At 49.9% G+C, this 24504-nt stretch overlaps 17 non-coding genes across 17 annotated transcripts; 15 read left to right on the top strand and 2 right to left on the bottom strand.

Moving 5' to 3' along the window:
- Positions 1–3158: 3158 nt before the first annotated feature.
- TRNAW-CCA (transfer RNA tryptophan (anticodon CCA)) lies at positions 3159–3230 on the top strand. Its single transcript has one exon. It is a non-coding gene; the product is annotated as a tRNA-Trp (tRNA).
- Positions 3231–4143: 913 nt separating this feature from the next.
- On the top strand, positions 4144–4215 carry TRNAW-CCA (transfer RNA tryptophan (anticodon CCA)). Its single transcript has one exon. It is a non-coding gene; the product is annotated as a tRNA-Trp (tRNA).
- A 1289-nt stretch (positions 4216–5504) lies between these two features.
- Positions 5505–5576, top strand: TRNAW-CCA (transfer RNA tryptophan (anticodon CCA)). Its single transcript has one exon. It is a non-coding gene; the product is annotated as a tRNA-Trp (tRNA).
- Positions 5577–6989: 1413 nt separating this feature from the next.
- On the top strand, positions 6990–7061 carry TRNAW-CCA (transfer RNA tryptophan (anticodon CCA)). Its single transcript has one exon. It is a non-coding gene; the product is annotated as a tRNA-Trp (tRNA).
- Positions 7062–8349: 1288 nt separating this feature from the next.
- TRNAW-CCA (transfer RNA tryptophan (anticodon CCA)) lies at positions 8350–8421 on the top strand. Its single transcript has one exon. It is a non-coding gene; the product is annotated as a tRNA-Trp (tRNA).
- A 1405-nt stretch (positions 8422–9826) lies between these two features.
- TRNAW-CCA (transfer RNA tryptophan (anticodon CCA)) lies at positions 9827–9898 on the top strand. Its single transcript has one exon. It is a non-coding gene; the product is annotated as a tRNA-Trp (tRNA).
- Positions 9899–10876: 978 nt separating this feature from the next.
- Positions 10877–10948, top strand: TRNAW-CCA (transfer RNA tryptophan (anticodon CCA)). The gene has a single exon. It is a non-coding gene; the product is annotated as a tRNA-Trp (tRNA).
- A 1055-nt stretch (positions 10949–12003) lies between these two features.
- On the top strand, positions 12004–12075 carry TRNAW-CCA (transfer RNA tryptophan (anticodon CCA)). Its single transcript has one exon. It is a non-coding gene; the product is annotated as a tRNA-Trp (tRNA).
- Positions 12076–13050: 975 nt separating this feature from the next.
- On the top strand, positions 13051–13122 carry TRNAW-CCA (transfer RNA tryptophan (anticodon CCA)). Its single transcript has one exon. It is a non-coding gene; the product is annotated as a tRNA-Trp (tRNA).
- A 909-nt stretch (positions 13123–14031) lies between these two features.
- Positions 14032–14103, top strand: TRNAW-CCA (transfer RNA tryptophan (anticodon CCA)). Its single transcript has one exon. It is a non-coding gene; the product is annotated as a tRNA-Trp (tRNA).
- A 1053-nt stretch (positions 14104–15156) lies between these two features.
- TRNAW-CCA (transfer RNA tryptophan (anticodon CCA)) lies at positions 15157–15228 on the top strand. The gene has a single exon. It is a non-coding gene; the product is annotated as a tRNA-Trp (tRNA).
- Positions 15229–16593: 1365 nt separating this feature from the next.
- On the top strand, positions 16594–16665 carry TRNAW-CCA (transfer RNA tryptophan (anticodon CCA)). Its single transcript has one exon. It is a non-coding gene; the product is annotated as a tRNA-Trp (tRNA).
- Positions 16666–17609: 944 nt separating this feature from the next.
- Positions 17610–17681, top strand: TRNAW-CCA (transfer RNA tryptophan (anticodon CCA)). Its single transcript has one exon. It is a non-coding gene; the product is annotated as a tRNA-Trp (tRNA).
- Positions 17682–18750: 1069 nt separating this feature from the next.
- TRNAW-CCA (transfer RNA tryptophan (anticodon CCA)) lies at positions 18751–18822 on the top strand. Its single transcript has one exon. It is a non-coding gene; the product is annotated as a tRNA-Trp (tRNA).
- A 1161-nt stretch (positions 18823–19983) lies between these two features.
- TRNAW-CCA (transfer RNA tryptophan (anticodon CCA)) lies at positions 19984–20055 on the top strand. The gene has a single exon. It is a non-coding gene; the product is annotated as a tRNA-Trp (tRNA).
- A 1736-nt stretch (positions 20056–21791) lies between these two features.
- Positions 21792–21863, bottom strand: TRNAW-CCA (transfer RNA tryptophan (anticodon CCA)). Its single transcript has one exon. It is a non-coding gene; the product is annotated as a tRNA-Trp (tRNA).
- A 1980-nt stretch (positions 21864–23843) lies between these two features.
- TRNAW-CCA (transfer RNA tryptophan (anticodon CCA)) lies at positions 23844–23915 on the bottom strand. The gene has a single exon. It is a non-coding gene; the product is annotated as a tRNA-Trp (tRNA).
- Positions 23916–24504: the final 589 nt, after the last annotated feature.

Genomic DNA, 24504 nt, shown 5'->3' with positions numbered 1-24504 from the left:
TCCCCCCCATGCATAGCCCCTCCCCCCTCCATGCATAGCCCCTCCCCCCCATGCATAGCCCCTCCCCCTCCATGCATAGCCCCTCCCCCCCCATGCATAGCCCCACCCCCTGCATGCATAGCCCCTCTCCTCCGTAGATAGCCCCTCCCCTCCGTGCATAGCCCCTCCCCCTCCATGCATAGCCCCTCCCCCCCCCATGCATAGCCCCTCCCCCTCCATGCATAGCCCCTCCCCCATCCATGCATAGCCCCTCCCCCCTCCATGCATAGCCCCTCCCCCCTCCATGCATAGCCCCTCCCCCCCATGCATAGCCCCTCCCCCCCCCATGCATAGCCCCTCCCCCCTCCATGCATAGCCCCTCCCCCCCCATGCATAGCCCCTCCCCCTCCATGCATAGCCCCTCCCCCCCCCATGCATAGCCCCACCCCCCCATGCATAGCCCCTCCCCCCCCCCATGCATAGCCCCTCCCCCCCCCATGCATAGCCCCTCCCCCTCCATGCATAGCCCCTCCCCCTCCATGCATAGCCCCTCCCCTCCGTACATAGCCCCTCCCCTCCGTGCATAGCCCCTCCCCCGTACATAGCCCCTCCCCTCCGTGCATAGCCCCTCCCCTCCGTACACAGCCCTCTCCCCCGTACATAGCCCCTCCCCTCTATATATAGCCCCTCCCCTCCATGCCTACCCCTCCACTCCGTATATAGCCCCTCCCCTCCATGCCTAGCCCCTCCCCCAGTACATAGCCCCTCCCCTCCGTGCATAGCCCCTCCCCTGCCCGAGCCGCGGTAATCAAAGTCCACCGCCACCACTCCCACCCCGGCCCGGATCGGGTGCCCGCTGCTCTTTGACCAGCCCACGAGGGACGCGGTGGGGGAGGTTGAACTTTGTTGGAGGTCACTGCCCCACCGTGCTCAGGCCGAGGCCGACTGAGACGTCGAGCTGCGTTGGTCAACAGTGGAAAAAGTGGCAACCCAACAACCGCTCACCAACCTACGCAGACACGAACCCACTAATTCACTACTCACTCACCCACCGACTTATCCACTCACCCACCCACTGACTCACCCATCCACTCACCCACTATTCGCTAATCCACGCGCTGACTCACTCACCCATGAGCCAACCCACCAACGTACCCGCCCGCCACCCATCCACTCAAACTTCCACTCACCCATCCACTCAAACTCCCACTCACCCACCCATCCACTCAAACTTCCACTCACCCACCCATCCACTCAAACACCCACTCACCCACCCATCCACTCAAACACCCACTCACCCACCCATCCACTCAAACTTCCACTCACTCACCCATCCACTCAAACACCCACTCACCCACCCATCCACTCAAACACCCACTCACCCACCCATCCACTCAAACACCCACTCACCCACCCATCCACTCAAACTTCCACTCACCCACCCATCCACTCAAACACCCACTCACCCACCCATCCACTCAAACACCCACTCACCCACTCACCCACCCATCCACTCAAAAACCCACTCACCCACCCATCCACTCAAACACCCACCGATCCACTCAAACACCAACTCACCCACCCATCCAGTCATTTACACACCAATTCAACCACCCACTCGCTAACACACAAACTCACCCACGCACACTGGCAGAGCCAGTGAGGGGGGGGGGGGGGTTGGCACGTGCCCCCCCCCCCATGATCCGATCGAAATACCTCATTTCGATCGGATCATTGGGGTTTATCTCCATATATATAAAAGGCAAAGTTGTGAATATGTGTTTGTTCAAAATGTTTAGCGTACTTCCCGACATGCAACAAACTGGAAATTTGCCATGTGGGTACTTTACAGACTCTACACGATGCAAAAATGATTAAAACACACTTTTTTTGGGGGGGGGAGCTCAATAATGCATATATTTTTTACACGGCAAGTGAGCTGTGACGTCACATCTATCACGTGACCCGCGCATGTGGAAGCGTCACGCATTGTAGTGTAGCGGGTAGTGCGCTGCGCTACGAACCCCGCGACCCGAGTTCGATTCCCGCTCACGGCCACCACCGGTGACGATTATTTGAATCGGTCCTGGGGTCTCCCCTCGGTCGATTCAGCCTCAAACAAATAACTGCTGTGGTGTGTGAACATCGCCACTGGGGAGACAAAGGCGGCCGGGCGTGGTGAATCAAAGTCCCGGGCGAAGCCGAGTAGTAAAGCTAGTTAGTAAAAAATTCGGCATTTTGCGACCCCCACTGCCACTGTGTAGCATATTATGACGTGCCAGGGACTCTATGAGATGATAGGACAATAGTCTGAGTCCATAATTGGCAATCAGTAACGGCAAAGCAGTTATAAGCGACTCACAGAATTGTGCGCAGTTGTGTAAACAGTACACGACTTCCCTGGAGGCATTCACCTTCAGCGAGCGCGAATTCGACCCTCGATCGATCGCTGCGCCATCGCCGCACACGCGTCGAATAAAAAGCAAGGGACAAGTCCTTACTAACAACTCCTTACTGACTAACAACTCCTATAATTTGTCTGAGGGGTTGCCCCCTCCACTACATGAAAATCCTGGCTCGGCCATTGGCCACGCACCCATCCAGTCATTCACCCACTCACTCACCTTGGCACCCATCCACTCAATCACTCACCCACTCACTCACCTTGGCACCCATCCACTCAATCACTCACCCACTCACTCACCTTGGCAGCCATCCAGTCATTCATCCACTCAATCACTCACCCACCCACTCACCTTGGCACCCATCCAGTCATTCATCCAATCAATCAATCACCCACCCACTCACTCACCTTGGCACCCATCTAGGCATTCATCCACTCAATCAATCACTCACCCACTCACCTTGGCACCCATCCAGTCACTCATCCACGCAATCACTCACCCACTCACTCACCTTGGCAGCCATCCAGTCATTCATCCACTCAATCACTCACTCACCTTGGCACCCATCCAGTCATTCATCCACTCAATCACTCACTCACCTTGGCACCCATCCAGTCATTCATCCACTCAATCACTCACCCACTCACTCACCGTGGCTGACTGGGTTCGGTCGACAGTTGAAAAGTTGGCAACTGCAGGCATTGCGCAATCAGTAATCAATGGTCACCGTGCTGTGTATATATTTAGCGCGTCTGGACCCTGTGTTCTGGAGGGGACTTCGTGGCGCAACGGTAGCGCGTCTGACTCCAGATCAGAAGGTTGCGTGTTCAAATCACGTCGAGGTCAATAGTTTTTTTTACATTCACCACCCTGTCACGCTTCTGTTGCAACTGTCACGGTTGCCGTGCCAGTGAACTTGAGGACAATCGAAAAGTATATTTACCTTATTATCTTTATTCTGAAAGTGAGGAAACGGCCGTCGATTCCGGTGAAATTTTTGTAAACGAACGCACCGACTGACAAAGTGTGAATGTCCACACTTTGTCCCACCGCATGATGAGACTGGGTCATGAATTACCCAGACTGCTTTACTCTGAACTCTACCAAGTGCAGCGAGGTAGGAGCTGGTTGCTCCACCCACCCCAGATGTGGCAACAGGATTCCAGCTTCGGTCGGAATTTGTGCTTCGTGTAGAAATAGAAGTCAAACGAAGCCTCCGGTAAACCACGTGCCTTCTCTGTGGCTGCCCCCACTCTGAACCCCTCCCCTCTCCCTGCCCACTGTGGAAACAGACGCAGCTCATCCTACTCCTCCGTGCAGCAGCAGCAGCAGTGTCGAGGCGCTGCTGCCGCTGCTACTTCCTCCTCCCTCTCCTCGTCTCATTAGACTCATTCTCCATCCTTCTGCTCTCATTCCCCACCCGCTCTCCTCTCCCATTCCTCGTCTTGTATCCATTTATCAGATCATTGATTCTACCCCCCTTATAATGGTTGTGCGAGGCGTACGACATTACAAGGGGTAGCGACCGTTGTTCTAAATTAAATGCCACTTTGGTCAGAGCCGTACGTTTGCTCGTGGGAAAAAAAAGGATATCATCCGACGGTTGGTAAGTAAACACTTTGGTATTTCGTCGGCATCTCATCTGTCCCATAATAAAGTTTCGCGTCAAACTTGGCTCCATGTCTCACAGAGAGAGTGAGAGGTGCTTTGTCGGTCGATAATCAACATCCCTCGTGCTGTGTGCGGTGAATGTCGTGGAGACCTCGTGGCGCAACGGTAGCGCGTCTGACTCCAGATCAGAAGGTTGCGTGTTCAAATCACGTCGAGGTCAGAACGTGTTTTTTGTTCTATTTTACTTTCGTCTCTTCGACCGCTTATGCCACGGTGACTATGCACGTGAATTTCAGGACAATCGAAATATGTTCCATGACAATTGTTTATCGAATCTGAAAGTCAGGAATCAATCGGTGGAATTCTTGTAAAGAACGCACCGATTGGCACGCGTCAACTACGGCCTACTCTTCCATTCAGCATATACATCTTGTGACAGGTGAGAGTGTCCACACTTTACTTGAGCGTACTGAATCAGAGAGAGCTGGATCATCATGTACCTTGAAGCATTTACTCTGAACTCCTTCCAGCGCAGCGAGCCAGTGGATTGGGTGCTCCATCCCAGTTTCAGACCAGGATTAAAACTTGGTCAATAATTCATGCTTTGTACATCTATTCATATACATCACCCCACGCCTTGTGTATGTCACGTGGCTTCTGTGTGGCCACCCCCCACTCTGAACGCCTCTCCCCGCCCACTGTGAAAACAGACTCTGCTCCTCGTCCACCTCTCCCCCCTCCCCCCCCCCCCCCATTTTTCTACGCTTCTCCATCCTTCTCTCATTCCCTATTCTTTCTCACCTCTCTCTTACCTGTCCCGTTCCTTCTGTCCATTCATCATCAACATCCTTGACTCGTCTGACATTACTCTGGTGGTACCACGGCTGCTACAACGTTGCCAGTTAGGGAAAATACTAATTCGAAATGAAATGAGGATTACTCGGAATTAGTTCATCCATCCTTCTCTCATTCCCCATTCTTTCTCACCTCTCTCTTACCTGTCCCGTTCCTTTTGTCTATTCATCATCACAACCTTGACTCGTCTGACATTACTGTGGTGGTACCACGGCTGCCACAACGTTGCCAGTTAGGAAAAATACTAATTCGAAATGAAATGAGGATGACTCGGAATTAGTTCATCCATCCTTCTCTCATTCCCCATTCTTTCTCACCTCTCTCTTACCTGTCCCGTTCCTTTTGTCTATTCATCATTACAACCTTGACTCGTCTGACATTACTGTGGTGGTACCACGGCTGCTACAACGTTGCCAGTTAGGGAAAATACTAATTCGAACTGAAATGAGGATTACTCGGAATTAGTTCATAAAAATTACCTTACGTTTATTCCCAGTCAAGAAAACATCTTCCACTGGTTGGTAAATGGACGGTTTGGTCTTCTGTCGGCACCGCATCTGTCTCAGAGAAGGTTTGTCGTCAAACTTGGCTCCATGTCTCACAGAGAGAGAGAGAGCGGCTCCTTGTCGGGCGATAATCAACATCCCTCATGGGGACCTCGTGGCGCAACGGTAGCGCGTCTGACTCCAGATCAGAAGGTTGCGTGTTCAAACCACGTCGAGGTCAGGACGTGTTTTTTGTTCGATTTCACGTTCGCCTCTTCGACCACGACTGCCACGTGACCATTCTCGTGAATTTCAGGGCAATCAAAACATTCTAGATTTGAAGCTTTCGTGACTGCAAGGATTCATATTCTTGATACAGCTATCGTGCTGTGGCTGTTCCACCTGAAGACGGAAGCTTGTGTTGCTTCCGAAACGTCGTGATTTTTATGTTATTTTTATTTTACTTTTATAAATTTAAATTTTTTACCTACGAGACTTTACCGAAAAAACCTAAGAATATCAATCAAAACATGTCCCATGACAATGACTGATCGAATTTGAATGTCAGGAATCAATCGGTGGAATTCGATTAAGGAACTGTACGCGTAAACTCCCAAACGGCACGGCCTACTCTTCCACACAGCATATCCATCTTAGAAGAGGTGAGAATACCACACTTTACCTCAGCGTACTGAATCAGAGAGGGCTGGATCATCATTGTGTTCAAATCACGTCGAGGTCAATAATTGGCTTTTTTTTACATTCACCACCCTGTCACGCTTCTGTTGCAACTGTCACGGTTGCCGTGCCAGTGAACTTGAGGACAATCGAAAAGTATATTTACCTTATTATCTTTATTCTGAAAGTGAGGAAACGGCCGTCGATTCCGGTGAAATTTTTCGTAAACGAACGCTCCGACTGACAAAGTGTGAATGTCCACACTTTGTCCCACCGCACTCAATCTGATGAGACTGGATCATCAATTCCTCTGAACTCTACCAAGTGCAGCGAGGTAGGAGCTGGTTGCTCCACCCACCCCAGATGTGGCAACAGGATTCCAGCTTCGGTCGGAATTTGTGCTTCGTGTAGAAATAGAAGTCAAACGAAGCCTCCGGTAAACCACGTGCCTTCTCTGTGGCTGCCCCCACTCTGAACCCCTCCCCTCTCCCTGCCCACTGTGGAAACAGACGCAGCTCATCCTACTCCTCCGTGCAGCAGCAGCAGCAGTGTCGAGGCGCTGCTGCCGCTGCTACTTCCTCCTCCCTCTCCTCGTCTCATTAGACTCATTCTCCATCCTTCTGCTCTCATTCCCCACCCGCTCTCCTCTCCCATTCCTCGTCTTGTATCCATTTATCAGATCATTGATTCTACCCCCCTTATAATGGTTGTGCGAGGCGTACGACATTACAAGGGGTAGCGACCGTTGTTCTAAATTAAATGCCACTTTGGTCAGAGCCGTACGTTTGCTCGTGGGAAAAAAAAGGATATCATCCGACGGTTGGTAAGTAAACACTTTGGTATTTCGTCGGCATCTCATCTGTCCCATAATAAAGTTTCGCGTCAAACTTGGCTCCATGTCTCACAGAGAGAGTGAGAGGTGCTTTGTCGGTCGATAATCAACATCCCTCGTGCTGTGTGCGGTGAATGTCGTGGAGACCTCGTGGCGCAACGGTAGCGCGTCTGACTCCAGATCAGAAGGTTGCGTGTTCAAATCACGTCGAGGTCAGAACGTGTTTTTTGTTCTATTTTACTTTCGTCTCTTCGACCGCTTATGCCACGGTGACTATGCACGTGAATTTCAGGACAATCGAAATATGTTCCATGACAATTGTTTATCGAATCTGAAAGTCAGGAATCAATCGGTGGAATTCTTGTAAAGAACGCACCGATTGGCACGCGTCAACTACGGCCTACTCTTCCATTCAGCATATACATCTTGTGACAGGTGAGAGTGTCCACACTTTACTTGAGCGTACTGAATCAGAGAGAGCTGGATCATCATGTACCTTGAAGCATTTACTCTGAACTCCTTCCAGCGCAGCGAGCCAGTGGATTGGGTGCTCCATCCCAGTTTCAGACCAGGATTAAAACTTGGTCAATAATTCATGCTTTGTACATCTATTCATATACATCACCCCACGCCTTGTGTATGTCACGTGGCTTCTGTGTGGCCACCCCCCACTCTGAACGCCTCTCCCCGCCCACTGTGAAAACAGACTCTGCTCCTCGTCCACCTCTCCCCCCTCCCCCCCCCCCCCATTTTTCTACGCTTCTCCATCCTTCTCTCATTCCCTATTCTTTCTCACCTCTCTCTTACCTGTCCCGTTCCTTCTGTCCATTCATCATCAACATCCTTGACTCGTCTGACATTACTCTGGTGGTACCACGGCTGCTACAACGTTGCCAGTTAGGGAAAATACTAATTCGAAATGAAATGAGGATTACTCGGAATTAGTTCATCCATCCTTCTCTCATTCCCCATTCTTTCTCACCTCTCTCTTACCTGTCCCGTTCCTTTTGTCTATTCATCATCACAACCTTGACTCGTCTGACATTACTGTGGTGGTACCACGGCTGCCACAACGTTGCCAGTTAGGAAAAATACTAATTCGAAATGAAATGAGGATGACTCGGAATTAGTTCATCCATCCTTCTCTCATTCCCCATTCTTTCTCACCTCTCTCTTACCTGTCCCGTTCCTTTTGTCTATTCATCATTACAACCTTGACTCGTCTGACATTACTGTGGTGGTACCACGGCTGCTACAACGTTGCCAGTTAGGGAAAATACTAATTCGAACTGAAATGAGGATTACTCGGAATTAGTTCATAAAAATTACCTTACGTTTATTCCCAGTCAAGAAAACATCTTCCACTGGTTGGTAAATGGACGGTTTGGTCTTCTGTCGGCACCGCATCTGTCTCAGAGAAGGTTTGTCGTCAAACTTGGCTCCATGTCTCACAGAGAGAGAGAGAGCGGCTCCTTGTCGGGCGATAATCAACATCCCTCATGGGGACCTCGTGGCGCAACGGTAGCGCGTCTGACTCCAGATCAGAAGGTTGCGTGTTCAAACCACGTCGAGGTCAGGACGTGTTTTTTGTTCGATTTCACGTTCGCCTCTTCGACCACGACTGCCACGTGACCATTCTCGTGAATTTCAGGGCAATCAAAACATTCTAGATTTGAAGCTTTCGTGACTGCAAGGATTCATATTCTTGATACAGCTATCGTGCTGTGGCTGTTCCACCTGAAGACGGAAGCTTGTGTTGCTTCCGAAACGTCGTGATTTTTATGTTATTTTTATTTTACTTTTATAAATTTAAATTTTTTACCTACGAGACTTTACCGAAAAAACCTAAGAATATCAATCAAAACATGTCCCATGACAATGACTGATCGAATTTGAATGTCAGGAATCAATCGGTGGAATTCGATTAAGGAACTGTACGCGTAAACTCCCAAACGGCACGGCCTACTCTTCCACACAGCATATCCATCTTAGAAGAGGTGAGAATACCACACTTTACCTCAGCGTACTGAATCAGAGAGGGCTGGATCATCATTGTGTTCAAATCACGTCGAGGTCAATAATTGGCTTTTTTTTACATTCACCACCCTGTCACGCTTCTGTTGCAACTGTCACGGTTGCCGTGCCAGTGAACTTGAGGACAATCGAAAAGTATATTTACCTTATTATCTTTATTCTGAAAGTGAGGAAACGGCCGTCGATTCCGGTGAAATTTTTCGTAAACGAACGCTCCGACTGACAAAGTGTGAATGTCCACACTTTGTCCCACCGCACTCAATCTGATGAGACTGGATCATCAATTCCTCTGAACTCTACCAAGTGCAGCGAGGTAGGAGCTGGTTGCTCCACCCCAGATGTGGCAACAGGATTCCAGCTTCGGTCAGAATTTGTGCTTCGTGTAGAAATAGAAGTCAAACGAAGCCTCCGGTAAACCACGTGCCTTCTCTGTGGCTGCCCCCACTCTGAACCCCTCCCCTCTCCCCGCCCACTGTGAAAACAGACTCCGCTCATCGAACTCCTCCGTGCAGCAGCAGCAGCAGTGTCGAGGCGCTGCTGCCGCTGCTACTTCCTCCTCCCTCTCCTCCTCTCATTAGACGCATTCTCCATCCTTCTGATCTCATTCCCCACCCGCTCTCCTCTCCCATTCCTCGTCTTGTATCCATTCATCACATCCTTGATTCTACCCCCCTTACAATGGTTGCGCGAGGCGTACAACATTACAAGGGGGAGCGACCGTTGTTCTAAATTAAATGCCACTTTGGTCAGAGCCGTACATTTGCTCGTGGGAAAAAAAGGATATCATCCGACGGTTGGTAAGTAAACACTTTGGTATTTCGTCGGCATCTCATCTGTCCCAAAATAAAGTTTTGCGTCATACTTGACTCCATGTCCCACAGAGAGAGAGAGGTTTTTGTCGGTCGATAATCAACATCTGCCGTGCTGTGTGCAGTGTTTGATGTGGGGATCTCGTGGCGCAACGGTAGCGCGTCTGACTCCAGATCAGAAGGTTGCGTGTTCAAATCACGTCGAGGTCAGAATGTGCTTTTTGTTCTATTTTACTTTCACCTCTACTATCGCTAATATCACGGTGACCATGCTCGTGAATTTCAGGACAATCAAAATATATTCCATTACAATGGTTTATCGATTGGCACGCACGAACTCCCAAAACGTATGGCCTACCCTTCTACACAAAATATGAGGTGTGATAACCGACGCTTTACCTCAGCATAATGAATTCGCGAGGGCTGGATCATCAATGACAGTGATGGCTTGACTCTGAACTCTATCCACTGCAGCGATGCAGAAATTGGGTGCTCCACCCCAGATTTGAGACCAGGATTCAAACTTGGTCCAGAATTCGTGCTTTGTAGATATATTCATATCCATCACCACACGCCGTCTGTATGTCACGTGGCTTCTGTGTGCCCACCCCCAGTCTGAACCCCTCGTCTCTCATCTACATATCTGTATCTCTCTATCGAGATAAAACCAGACCTCCCGTAAACCACGTGGCTTCTGTTTGTCCATTCCCACTATGAACCCCTCCCCTCTCCCCGCCCACTGTGAAAACAGACGCAGCTCCTCCTCCATACAGCAGCAGCGTCAAGGCGATGATTCTGCCTCTTCCTCCCGATCCTCCTCTCTATCCCTTTGCTCCCATTTCTCCGCTCTTTCTCCATTTCTTAGTCATCATCACATCATTGACTCTTCTCCCCTGCCCGTGCTGGCGCCACGGGCACAATGTTGCTAGTTGGGGGCAATAATTATTCCAAATTAAATGAGGATTCGTTCAATTAGTTTATGAAGATAAATTACATTATATTTGTATTTGTTCCCAGTCAAAAAAACATCTTCCAGTGGTTGGTAAATGAAGGGGTTTGTCTTTTGTCGGCGCCGCATCTGTCTCAGAGGAAGTTTCTTGTCAAACTTGGCTCCATGTTTAACAGAGAGAGGCTCCTTGTCGGTCGATAATCAACATGCCTCGTGCTGTGTGCGGGGGACGTCGTGGAGACCTCGTGGCGCAACGGTAGCGCGTCTGACTCCAGATCAGAAGGTTGCGTGTTCAAATCACGTCGAGGTCAGGAACTTGCTGAATTGCGTTTTGACATTTGCCTCCCTGCTTCTCTCCTGTTGCTTCTGCCATTGATGCTTTGCCAGTGAACTTCAGGAAAATTTATATATTTTAATTATCATGTTTTTTTATTAATCACTTTCAGTTTTCATTTCATTTATTTGGTACAGCCCTATGAGCCATTCGGCTCTTGAATCGGGTGCAACCGCAACAAACATCTTAAAGTGACTATGCGCAAACAGAAAAATTTAGGAAAAACAGCAAAAATCATCCAGAAAAAAAGCACCGTACACCAACGCTTATCGACTCTGAAAGGTAGGAATGATCATCAGTTCTGGTGCAAATTTCATGACGAATGCATCGATTGGCACGCGCAGACGTACACACTCAACGGCGGCAGCCCTCGGTCGCCACGTGGTACATTTGCCCTCGTTTCTCAGTTCAAGGTTGTTTCCTGTTCACTCATTCATTTGCCAAGCCACTCAGTAACTCACCCACCGACTTACCCATTCAATCCCCCACTCACTTATCCGCCCACCTACTCACTCACTAACTCACCCACCCACTCACACATTCTCCATTTTATCTACTAATTCACCCACGCATTTACTGATTAATTTGCCAAGTCACTCAGTAACTCACTCACCCACTGACTTACCCACTAAAGAGTGTACTCATCCACTCCCTAATTCAGCCACCCAGTGACTCGGTCACTAACCTTGACGGACTGAAAAATGTGTCCGGGTTTGGTGACCAGTGGAAAAAGTGGCAACCCATCGACTCGTTCACTCACCCACCCACGCACGCATTCACTCATTAATTATTTGATCTCTTTGCCAAATCACTCACCCACCAACTCACCCACCATCCAGCTATTCACCCACTCATTCAGCCACCCACTCACCCACTCACTCGTCCACCCATCTTCTCACTCACATAGGCTGACTGGGTTTGGCCGATCGTGGAAAAGTTGGCGATTGTCGGCATTGCCCGATTGTGTAATCAATAGTCGACATCCACCTTGTTGTTTATATTTAGCGCGTCAGGCCCCTACACTACAGCGGGGACTTCGTGGCGCAACGGTAGCGCGTCTGACTCCAGATCAGAAGGTTGCGTGTTCAAATCACGTCGAGGTCAGAATCTTGCTGAATTGTTTTTTGACATTTGCCTCCCTGCTTCTCTCCTGTTGCTTCTGCCATGGATACTTTGGCAGTGAACTTCAGGAAAATTAATATATTTAAATTATCATATTTTTCATCGACACTCAAAGGAAAGAATGGTCATCAGTTCTGGTGAAAGTTTCAGAACGAATACACCAATTGTCACGCGCAGACATACAAACCGCACGGCGGCAGCCCGAGGTCGCAGCGTGGTTGGTTTGCCCTCGTTTCTGAGTTCCAGATTGTCTCCTGTTCACTCATTCATTTGCCAAACCACTCAGGAACTCACTCACCCACCGACTTACCCATTCAATCCCCCACTCGCTTATCCGCCCACCTACTCACTCACTAACTCACCCACCCACTCACACATTCACCCTTTCATACACTTATTCAACCACGCAAATACTGATTAATTTGCCAAGTCACTCAGTAACTCACCCACTGACTTACCCATTCACCATTTTATCTACTAATTCACCCACGCATTTGCTGATTAATTTGCCAAGTCACTCAGTAACTCACTCACCCACTGACTTACCCACTAAAGCGTGTACTCATCCACTCCCTAATTCAGCCACCCAGTGACTCGGTCACTAACCTTGACGGACTGCAAAATGTGTCCGAGTTTGGCGACCAGTGGAAAAGGTTGCAACCCCTGGAATCGTTCACTCACCCGCCCACTCACGCAGTCACTCATTAATTATCTGATCTCTTTCCCAAATCACTCACCCATCAACTCACCCACCATCCAGTCATTCACCCACTCAATCACCCACTCACTCACCCACTCACTCACTCGTCCACCCACCTTTTCAATCACATAGGCTGTCTGGGTTTGGCCGATCGTGGAAAAGTTGGCGATTGTTTGCATCGCCTTATTGCGCAATCAATAGTCGATATCCACCTTGTGTTTATATTTAGCGCGTCAGGCCCCTTACACTATAGAGGGGACCTCGTGGCGCAACGGTAGCGCGTCTGACTCCAGATCAGAAGGTTGCGTGTTCAAATCACTTCGAGGTCAGAATGCATATTTTTGAAACATTTAACATTCGCCTCTTCTACCGCTGATGTCACGGTGAGTATGCACATGCATTTCAGGACAATCAAAACATGTTCCATGACAATTGTTTATCGAATCTGAATTACACGCGTCAACTACGGCCTACTCTTCCATTCAGTGCCCACACTTGAGCGTTTTCAATCAGAGAGAGCTGGATCATCATGTACCCTGACGGATTTACTCTGAACTCCTTCCAGTGCAGCGAACCAGCAATTGGGTGCTCCACCCCAGATTGCAAAGCAGGTCTCCAGCTTAGGTCAGAATTCGTGCTTTGTACATCTATTCATATAAGTCACCCACGTGACTTCTGTAAACCACGTGGCTTCTGTGTGGCCACCCCCACTCTGAGCCGTTCTCCCCGCCCACTGTAAAAACAGACTCCGCTCCTCCTCGTGCAGCAGCAGCAGCGTCAAGATGCTGCGCCTGCAGCCTCTTCCTCCCGATCCTCCTCTCTCCCTCCCCTCCCCGCTTCTTCTCCATCCTTCGCCTCTCATTCCCCATTCTTTCTCTCCTCTCTTCCCTCTCGCGTTCCTTTTGTTTGGCCATTCATCATCACATCCTTGACTCTTCTCACCTTCCCGTGTTGGCGCAACGGCTACAACGTTGATAGCTCACGGCAATGCTTATTCGAAATGAAATTAGGATTTGTTCAGAGTTATTTTATGGAAATACAATTACCTTACGTTTACTCCCAGTCAGATAAAACATCTTCCAGTGGTTGGTATGTGAAGGGTTTTGTCTTTTGTCGGCACCGCATCTGTCTCAGAGAAAGTTTTATGTCAATCTTGGCTCCATGTAGAACAGAGAGAGAGAGGTCTTTGTCAGTCGATAATCAACATCCCTCGTGCTGTGTGCGGTGGACGTCGTGGGGACCTCGTGGCGCAACGGTAGCGCGTCTGACTCCAGATCAGAAGGTTGCGTGTTCAAATCACGTCGAGGTCAGACCGTGTATTTTTTGCTTTTTTACATTCGCCTCTTCGACCACGACTGCCCACGGTGACCATGCGCGTGAATTTCAGGACAATCAAAATATGTTCCATGACAATAGTTCATCGAATCTGAAGATCAGGAAGCGGTCGGTGGAATTCGCCTAAGGAACGCAGCGATTGGCACTCCCAACCCGCACGGCCTACTCTTCCACACAGCATATACATCTTGGAAGAGATGGGAGAACCTACACTTTACATCAGCGTACTGAATCAGAGAGGGCTGGATCATCAATTACACTGCTGGCTTTACTCTGAACTCTATCCAGTGCAGCGAGGCTGCTCCACCCCAGATTTGAGACCAGGATTCAAACTTGGTCCAGAATTCGTGCTTTGTACATCTATTCATAGCCATCACCTCACGCCTTCTGTATGTCACGTGGCTTCTGTTTGTCCACCTCCAGTCTGAACCCCTTGTCTCTCATCTACAGATCTGTATCTCTCTATCGAGATCAAACCAAACCTCCCGTAAACCACGTGGCTTATGTGTGACCACTCACACTCTGCACCCCTCCCCTCTCCCCGCCCACTATGAAAACAGACTCCCCTCCACCTCCATACAGCAGCAGGATTAGCGTAGAGCCTCTTCCTCCAGATCCTCCTCTCTCTCCCTTCTCCACTCCATCGTTCTCCTCTCACTCCACATTCTTTCTCCCCTTTCTTCCCTCTCCCGTTCATTTTTACTTTCTTAGTCATCATCACATCCTTGACTCTTCTCCCCTGCTCGTGTTGGCGTCACGGGTACAACGTTGCTGTTTGGGGGCAATAATTATTCGAAATGAAATGAGGATTTGTTCAATTAGTTTATGAACATAAATTACATTACATTTGTTCCCAGTCAAAAAAACATCTTCCAGTGGTTGGTAAATGAAGGGGTTTGTCTTTAGTCGGCGCCGCATCTGTCTCAGAGGAAGTTTCTTGTCAAACTTGGCTCCATGTTTAACAGAGAGAGGCTCCTTGTCGGTCGATAATCAACATGCCTCGTGCTGTGTGCGAAGAACCGTGTGGGGACCTCGTGGCGCAACGGTAGCGCGTCTGACTCCAGATCAGAAGGTTGCGTGTTCAAATCACGTCGAGGTCAGGACGTGTTTTTTGATAAATTTTACTATCGCTAATGTCATGGTTATCATGCTCGTAAATTTCCGGGGAATCAAAACATGTTCCATGACAATGGTTCATCGAATCTGAAAGTCAGGAATCATTCGGTGGAATTCGTGTAAAGAACGCACCGATTGGCACGCGTAAACTCCCAAACCGCACGGCCTACTCTTCCACACAGCATATCCATCTTAGAAGAGGTGAGCGTACCCATACTTTACCTCAGTGTACTTAATCAGAGAGAGCTGGATCATCATTAACCCTGACGGCGTTACTCTGAACTCCTTCCAGTGCAGCGAGGCAGTTATTGGGTGCTCCACCCCAGTTTCAGACCAGGATTCAAACTTGGTCCAGAATTCGTGCTTTGTAGATATTTTCATTTTAATCACCCCACGCCATCTGTAAGTCGCGTGGCTTCTGTGTGGCGACCCCCAGTCTGACCCCTCGCCTCTCATCTACAGATCTGTATCTCTCTATCGAGATCAAACCAAACCTTGCGTTTACCACGCGGCTTATGTGTGACCACCCCCATTCTGAACCCTTCCCCTCTCCCCACCCACTGTGAAAGCAGACTCCGCTCCTCCGTGCAGCAGCAGCAGCACCGTCAAGATGCTGTTCCTGCAGCCTCTTACTCTCAATTCCCCCCCCCCCTCCATTTTCTCAGCTCCTTCTCCATCCTTCGCCTTTCATTCCCCATTCTTTCTCCCCTCTCTCTTCCCTCTCGCGTTCCTTTTTGTTTTTCCGATGCATCATCACATCCTTGACTCTTCTCACCGTCCCGTGTTGGCGCCACGGCTACAACGTTGATAGCTCGCGGCAATACTCATTCGAAATGAAATGAGGATTTGTTCAGAGTTATTTTACGGATATAAAATTACCTTACGTTTATTCCCAGTGAAAATTTGGCGTCAAACTTGGCTCCATGTCTAAGAGAGAGAGAGGTTTTTTGTCGGTCGATAATCAACATCCCTCGTGCTGTGTGCGGTGGACGTCGTGGGGATCTCTCATGCACCATCCAGTTATTCACCCACTCATTCAGACACCCACTCACCCATCCAGTAATTCACCAACTCAATCACCCACTCACGCACCCACCCACTCACCCACTCACCCACCCACCCACCCACCCACCGACTCACCCACCCACTCACCCACCCACTCACCCACCCACTCACCCACTCACCCACTCACCCACACGTCCACCCACCTTCTCACTCACCTTAGCCGACTGGGTTTGGCCGATCGTGGGAAAGTTGGCGATTGTTTGCATCGCCCGATTGTGCAATCAATAGTCGATATCCACCTTGTTGTTTATATTTAGCGCCTCAGGCCCCTAAACTCCAGAGGGGACTTCGTGGCGCAACGGTAGCGCGTCTGACTCCAGATCAGAAGGTTGCGTGTTCAAATCACGTCGAGGTCAAGAACTGGCTGAAGTGGTTTTTGACATTCGCCTCCCTGCTTCTCTCCTGTTGCTTCTGCCATGGATAATTTAGCTGTTAACTTTAATAAATGTGACATGTATTTAATTATCATGTTTTTTATTGACAAGGGAAGGAATAGTTCCTCAGTTCTGATGCAAATTTCGTAACGAATACACCAATTGTCGCGCGCAGATGTTCAAACCACATGGCGGTAGCCTTAAGTCGCAGCGTGTTACGTTTGCCCTCGTTTCTCAGTTCAAGGTCGGGTTATGTTTACTCATTCATTTGCCAAGCCACTCAGTAACTCACTCACCCACCGACTTACCCGTTCAATCCCCCACTCGCTTATCCGCCTATTCACTCACCCACCCACCCACTCACACATTCACCATTTCATACACTAATTCACCCACGCATATACTGATTAATTTGCCAAGTCACTCAGTAACTCACTCACCCACTGACTTACCCACTTACCCGTTTAGTCATCCACTCTATTTCAGCCACCCAGTGACTCGGTCACGAACCCTGACTGACTGATGTGTCCGGGTTTTGGTGACCAGTGGAAAAGGTGGAAACCCCTCGACTCGTTCACTCACCCACCCACTCAAGCATTCACTCATTAATTATTTGATCTCTTTGCCAAATCACTCACCCACCAACTCACCCACCCATCCAGTCAATCACCCACTCATTCAGCCACCCACTCACCCACCCATCCAGTCAATCACCCACTCATTCAGCCACCCACTCATCCCCCACTCAATCACCCACTCACTCGCCCACTCACCCGTCCACCCATCTTCTCACTCACATAGGCTGACTGGGTTTGGTCGATAGTGGAAAAGTTGGCGATTGTCGGCATCCCCCGATTGCGCAATCAATAGTCAATATTCACCTTGTTGTTCATATTTAGCGCGTCAGGCCCTGACACTAAAGAGGGGACTTCGTGGCGCAACGGTAGCGCGTCTGACTCCAGATCAGAAGGTTGCGTGTTCAAATCACGTCGAGGTCAGGAACTGGAAGAAGTGTTTTTTGACATTCGCCTCCCTGCTTCTCCCCTGCTTCTCCCCTGTTGCGTCTGTCATGGATACTTTGCCGGTGAACTTCAAGAAATGTGGTTCATTTATTTAATTATCATGTTTTTTTATATCGACAATGAAGGGAAGGAATGGTCATCAGTTCTGGTGCAAATTTCATGACGAATGCATCGATTGGCACGCGCAGATGTACAAACTCCACGGCGGCAGGCCAAGGTCGCCACGTGGTACGTTTGCCCTCGTATCTGAGTTAATTGTTTTTTTCCTGTTCACTCATTCATTTGCCAAGCCACTCAGTAACTCACCCAATGACTTACCCATTCACCATTTTATCTACTAATTCACCCACGCATTTACTGATTAATTTGCCAAGTCACTCAGTAACTCACTCACCCACGGACTTACCCACTAAAGCGTGTACTCATCCACTCCCTAATTCAGCCACCCAGTGACTCGGTCACTCACCTTGACGGACTGAAATATGTGTCCGAGTTTGGCGACCAGTGGAAAATGTGGCAACCCCTCGACTCGCTCACTCACCCACCCACTCAAGCATTCACTCATTAATTATCTGATCTACTTGCCAAGTCACTCACCCACCAACTCACCCACCATCCAGTCATTCACCCACTCATTCAGCCACCCACCCACCCATACAGTAATTCACCAACTCAATCACCCACTCCCGCATCCACCCACTCACGCATCCACCCACTCACGCATCCACCAACTCACCCACCCACCCACCCACTCACCCACCAACTCACCCACCCATCCAGTCAATCACCCACTCATTCAGCCACCCACTTCACCCACCCATCCAGTCAATCACCCACTCATTCAGCCACCCACTCACCCCCCACTCAATCACCCCCTCACTCGCCCACTCACCCGTCCACCCATATTCTCACTCACATAGGCTGACTGGGTTTGGTCGATAGTGGAAAAGTTGGCGATTGTCGGCATCGCCCGATTGCGCAATCAATAGTCAATATCCACCTTGTTGTTCATATTTAGCGCGTCAGGCCTTGACACGAAAGAGGGGACTTCGTGGCGCAACGGTAGCGCGTCTGACTCCAGATCAGAAGGTTGCGTGTTCAAATCACGTCGAGGTCAGGAACTGGAAGAAGTGTTTTTTGACATTCGCCTCCCTGCTTCTCTCCTGTTGCTGCTGCCATGGATACTTTGCGAGTGAACTTCAAAAAAAGTAATATATTTAATTATCATGGTTTTTTTTTACCGACACTGAAAGGAAGGAATGGTCCAAACTAGATTCGAAGCTTTCGTGACTGCAGGAATTACTCTTTGGTTCTTTCGGTAAAGGCACTGAGAACGAAAGTAAATTAAATAATAGAATACGAGATTTCGATTGCAACACAAGGTGATGGTTGCTTGTGTTGCAATCGAAACGTCGTATTTTATTATGTAATTTAATTTCTCTTTAAGTGACTTTACCGAAAGAACCAAAGAGAAAGAATGGTCATCAGTTCTGGTGCAAATTTCTTAACGAATTCACCAATTGTCACGCTCAGCCGTTCAAACCGCACAGAGGCAGCCCTAAGTCGCAGCGTGTTACGTTTGCCCTCGTTTTTCAGTTCATGGTTGGTTCCTGTTTACTCATTCATTTGCCAAGCCACTCAGTAACTCTCCCACCGACTTACCCATTCAATCCCCCACTCACTTATCCGCCCACCTACTCACTCACTAACTCACCCACACACTCACCATTTTATCTACTAATTCACCCACGCATTTAGTGATTAATTTTCCAAATCACTCAGTAACTCACTCACCCACTGACGTATCTACTAACCCGCTTACTCATCCACTCCCTAATTCAGCCACCCAGTGACTCGGTCACTAACCTTGGCTGACTGAAAAATGTGTCCGGGTTTGGTGACCAGTGGAAAACGTTGCAACTCCTCAACTAATTCACTCTCTCACGCATTCGCTCATGAATTATTTAATCTCTTTGCCAAACCACGCACCCACCAACTCACCCACCTATCTAGTCACTCACCCACTCATTCAGCCACCCACTCACCCACCCATCTAGTAATTCACCCACTCAATCACCCACTCACCCACCCACCCACCCACTCACTCACTCACTCACCCACTCACACGTCCACCCACATTTTCACTTACATAGGCTGAATGGGTTTGGCCGATCGTAGAAAAGTTGGCGATTGTCGGCATCGCCCGATTGTGCAATCAATAGTCGATATCCACCTTGTTGTTTATATTTAGCGCCTCAGGCCCCTAAACTCCAGAGGGGACTTCGTGGCGCAACGGTAGCGCGTCTGACTCCAGATCAGAAGGTTGCGTGTTCAAATCACGTCGAGGTCAGGAACTGCGTGAAGTGCTTTTTGGCATTCGCCTCCAAGGTGAATGGTTTCTTGTGTTGCAATCGAAACGTCGTATTTAATTATTGTTTTATTTATTTTCTTTCTGCGTGTCTTTACCGAAAGAACCAAAGAGAAGGAATGATGATTAGTTCTGGTGAAAATGTCGTAACGAATACACCAATCGTCACGCGCAGACGTTCAAACCGCACGGAGGCAGCCCGAAGTCGTAGCGTGTTACGTTTGCCCTCGTTTCTCAGTTCAAGGTCGGTTCCTGTTCACTCATTCATTTGTCAAGCCACTCAGTAACTCACCCACCGACATACCCATTCAAACCCTCACTGACTTATCCGCCCACCGACTCACTCATTCACCCACTCATTCACCCACACACCCATTCACGAACCCACAAACTCACCGACGCATCCATCCAGTCATTCATCCACTCAATCAATCACTCACCCACTCACCTTGGCACCCATCCAGTCATTCATCCACTCAATCACTCACCCACTCACTCACCTTGGCACCCATCCAGTAATTCATCCACTCAATCACTCACCCACTCGCTCACCTTGGCACCCATCCAGTAATTCATCCACTCAATCACTCACCCACTCACTCACCTTGGCACCCATCCAGTAATTCATCCACTCAATCAATCACTCACCCACTCACCTTGGCACCCATCCAGTCATTCATCCACTCAATCACTCACCCACTCACTCACCTTGGCACCCATCCAGAAATTCATCCACTCAATCACTCACCCACTCGCTCACCTTGGCACCCATCCAGTCATTCATCCACTCAATCAATCACTCACCCACTCACCTTGGCACCCATCCAGTCATTCATCCACTCAATCAATCACCCACTCACTCACCTTGACACCCATCCAGTCATTCATCCACTCAATCACTCTCCCACTCACTCACCTTGGCACTCATCCAGTAATTCATCCACTCAATCACTCACCCACTCACTCACCTTGACACCCATCCAGTCATCCATCCACTCAAACACTCACCCACTCACTCACCTTGGTAACCATCCAGTCATTCATCCACTCAATCACTCACCCACTCACTCACCTTGGCACCCATCCAGTCATTCATCCACTCAATCACTCACCCACTCACCTACCCTGAGTTCAAAGTAAAGCCGGGGAGGGGCTCAGAGCGGGTGGTCACACAGAAGCCACGTGGTTTACGGGAGGTTTAGTTTGATCTCGATAGAGAGATACAGATCTGTAGATGAGAGTCGAGGGGTTCAGACTGGGGGGTGGGCACACAGAAGCCACGTGACATACAGAAGGCGTGGGTGATGTACCGTATGTGAAAAGATGTACAATGCACGAATTCTGGACCAAGTTTGAATCCTGGTTTTAAATCTGGGGTGGAGCAGCCAATAAACTGGTTCTATGCACTGGATAGAGTTCAGAGTAAAGCCCGCAGTGTAATTGATGATCCAGCCGTCTCTGATTCAGTACGCTGAGGTAAAGTGGAGGTTCTCCCACCTCTTCCAAGATGTATATGTTGTGTGGAAGAGTAGGCCATGCGGGTTGGGAGTGCCAATCGCTGCGTTCCTTAGGCGAATTCCACCGACCGCTTCCTGATCTTTAGATTCGATAAACCATTGTCATGGAACATATATCGATTGTGCTGAAATTCACGAGCATGGTAACAAAGGCATTGGCGATAGTAAAGGCGAATGTAAAATAGAACAAAAAACACGTCCTGACCTCGACGTGACTTGAACACACACCCTTCAGATCTGGAGTCAGACGCGCTACCGTTGCGCCACGAAGTCCCCTCTATAGAGTAGGGGCCTGACGCGCTAAATATAAACAGCAAGGTGGATGTTGATTGCACAATCAGGCGATTCCGACAATCGCCAACTTTTCCACTATCGTCCCAACCGAGTCGGCCTATGTTAGCGAGAAGATGGGTGGACGGGTGAGTGAGTGAGTGAGTGGGTGGGTGAGTAGGTGGGTGAGTGGGTGAGTGGGTGGGTGGGTGAGTGAGTGGGTGGGTGAGTGAATTACTGGATGGGTGGGTGAGTGGGTGGCTGAATGAGTGGGTGAATGACTGGATGGGTGGGTGAGGTGGTGGGTGAGTGATTGGGCAAAGAGATCAGATAATTAATGAGTGAATACGTGAGTGGGTGGGTGAGTGAACGAGTCGAGGGGTTGCCACCTTTTCCACTGGTCACCAAACCCGGACACATTTTTCAGTCAGCCAAGGTTAGTGACCGAGTCACTGGGTGGCTGAATTAGGGAGTGGATGAGTAAGCGCTTTAGTGAGTAAGGCAGTGGGTGAGTGAGTTACTGAGTGACTTGGCAAATTAATCAGTAAATGCGTGGGTGAATTAGTGGATAAAATTTTGTATGTGTGAGTAGGTGGGTGAGTTAGTGAGTGGGTAGGTGGGCGGATACGTGAGTGGGGGATATTCCGCAAATATGTCCGACTGTGAGGGCGGGCACAAGCCGGCGTGAGTAGGTTAAACGTTGAGTTTTATAAGGGCACCACGGGGTGACCAGCCCCTTCCCACCCAGCCCCACCCAGCCCCACCCTCCCCACCCAGCCCCACCCTCCCCACCCAGCCCCACCTTCCCCACCCTCCCCACCCAGCCCCACGCTCCCCACCCCACCCAGCCCCTCCCCACCCAGCCCCACCCTCCCCACCCCACCCAGCCCCACCCTCCCCACCCCACCCAGCCCCTCCCCACCCCACCCAGCCCCTCCCCACCCCACCCAGCCCCTCCCCTCCCCACCCAGCCCCTCCCCGCCCCTCCCCTGTAACCAGGTTGTTCCTCCCAGTATCAGTAATATGCGTGGGTGAATTAGTGTATGTGTAGTAAGGTTCCCGGAGACTTGACAACGTAGTTGGAGGCACACGCTTCTTTATTAACACCAGCAAGTAACAGGCAAACTTACAGTACTCGAAGGGGTATCGGCCCCTTCACCCGTCTACGCTACGAAACACAACAGCCTGACTCACAGCTAGCTTACAGCTAGGTTACGGCACCCCGAATACCCAGTCCGGCTCTTAGAAGAGCGTCGATTCTGGGCTCTTGGGGCCACACCGCTGGCTTGCCTGGTCGGCCCTTAAAAGGGCAGCGATCCCAGGGAATTCCTGGGCCTGTCTAGCTGGTCTTCTTTCTTCACTGGTTACAGCTTAACACTAGACCCCGAGCCGTCCGGCTCGCCGCCTTAAATAGCCATCCCCCCTTGAGGGGCGGGGCTGTGGGGAATCCCAGCTCCGCAATAGCCCCCCAGGATAACAACGCGGACGTCGCAGTAAACACCCTCTTCGCGTACCGATGTAGCCACGCCCATTGTGTTTGTTTGCCATCCGCGGCAAGTCTAAATCCGGCCGTCTACAACGGCTCTACATATGAAAGGGTGAATGTGTGAGTGGGTGGATGGGTGAGTGAGTGATTAGGTGGGCGAATAAGCGAGTGGGGGATTGAATGGGTAAGTCGGTGGGTGAGTTAGCTGCTGAGTGGCTAGGCAAATGAATGAGTGAACAGGAAACAACCTTGAACTCAGAAACGAGGGTAAACGTACCACGCTGCAACCTAGGGCTTGCCGCCGTGCGGTTTGTATGTCTGCGCGTGACAATTGGTTTCACCAGAACTGATGACCATTTCTTCCTTTCCGCGTCGATAAAATAAACAAGAGAATTACATATATTAATTTTCCTTAAGTTCACTGGCAACGTATCCATGGCAGAAGCAACAGGAGGAAAGCAGGGAGGCAAATGTCAAAAAACACTTCAACCAGTTGCTGACCTCGACGTGATTTGAACACGCAACCTTCTGATCTGGAGTCAGACGCGCTACCGTTGCGCCACGAAGTCCCCTCTGCAGTTTGGGGGCCTGACGCGCCAACTTTTCCACTATCGGCAAACCCAGTCAGCCGATGTGAGTGAGAAGATGGATGGACGTGTGAGTGGGTGAGTGGATGGGTGAGTGGGGGTGGGTGAGTGGGGGTGGGTGAGTGGGTGGGTGAGTGGGTGGGTGAATGGGTGGGTGAGAAGGTGGGTGGGAAGGTGGGCGGGTGAATTACGGGATGGGTGGGTGAGTTGGGGGTTAGTGATTTGGCAAAGAGATAAAATAATTAATGAGTGAATGCTTGAGTGCGTGGGTGAGTGAACGAGTCGAGGGGTTGCCACCTTTTCCACTGGTCACCAAACCCGGACACATTTTTCAGTCAGTCAAGGTTCGTGACCGAGTCACTGGGTGGCTGAATTAGGGAGTGGATGAGTAAGCGGGTTAGTGCGTAAGTCAGTGGGTGAGTGAGTTACTGCGTGACTTGGCAAATTAATCAGTAAATGCGTGGTTGAATCTATATATATAAAATCGCGAATCTGTCTGTCTGTGTGTGTGTGTCGCCGGACCATACGCACTTTCATTGGACGGCGGTTGCCCCTGGCAACGGGTAGCGAC

This window comes from Lampetra fluviatilis, chromosome 38, assembly GCF_964198595.1.
Source record: "Lampetra fluviatilis chromosome 38, kcLamFluv1.1, whole genome shotgun sequence".
NCBI classification, from domain to species: domain Eukaryota; kingdom Metazoa; phylum Chordata; class Hyperoartia; order Petromyzontiformes; family Petromyzontidae; genus Lampetra; species Lampetra fluviatilis.
Note: the sequence above shows the minus strand (reverse complement) of the source record. Positions and strands in the feature narration are given on the sequence as shown.